Raw genomic sequence first — 840 nt, forward strand, 5'->3', positions numbered from 1 at the left:
ATTTTGGCCCTAGATTCATGGTCATTTCAGGGGAAAGAGCTGGGACAACCACTCCCACCACTCCCTGAACCCAGCACAAACAAGGAGCTGGCAGATCAGGGCCAGAAGCAAGATTCTGCCCCATCATAGTGTTAGTGTATCCCTTCCCCTGGGGACGACAAAAGAGAAGCTGTGCTTCCCAATCACCCGACTCAAGAGCATCTCAGCCGGATGATAGGAGTCCCTCCCCCGGAGCACTCTGCCCAGGATGAATGCGCCCTGGGGACCTGGCTATCCCCATCCACAGTGAATGCTGTTCCAGCAACCTGGGGGGTAGTTCTGTTTGGCCACTTGCACTTGTTTGCAAAATAGTTAAGAACTACAGCTGCGTGAGAAGTCTCTTAGGAGTCCCTTGGACAGCAAGGAGAGCAAAAAAGTCAGTTCTAAAGGAAATCAACCCTGAATATTCACTGGAAGGATTGATGCTGAAGTTGAAGCTCCAATATTTTGGCCACCTGATGCGAAGAGCTGACTCATTGGAAAAGACCCTGATGCTGGGAAAAATTGAGGGCAGGAGGAGAAGGGGGTGACAGAGGATGAAATGGTTGGATGGCATCACTGACTCAATGGACATGAATTTGAGCATTCTCCAGGAGATAGTGAAGAACAGGAAAGCCTGGTGTGCTGCAGTCCATGGAGCTGCAAAGAGCTGGACATGACTTAGTGACGGACCAATAGCTATGAGTGTCGGTACTGATAAGTCTCAAGAACAATGTTGAGTGGATAAAGTCAAAGATTGCAAGCTGGATGAGTGCAGTTATACAAAGTACAAAAGTCAGCAAAAAAATAAAGGAAGAAAAA

Source organism: Budorcas taxicolor, chromosome 25 (assembly GCF_023091745.1).
Source record: "Budorcas taxicolor isolate Tak-1 chromosome 25, Takin1.1, whole genome shotgun sequence".
NCBI lineage: Eukaryota > Metazoa > Chordata > Mammalia > Artiodactyla > Bovidae > Budorcas > Budorcas taxicolor.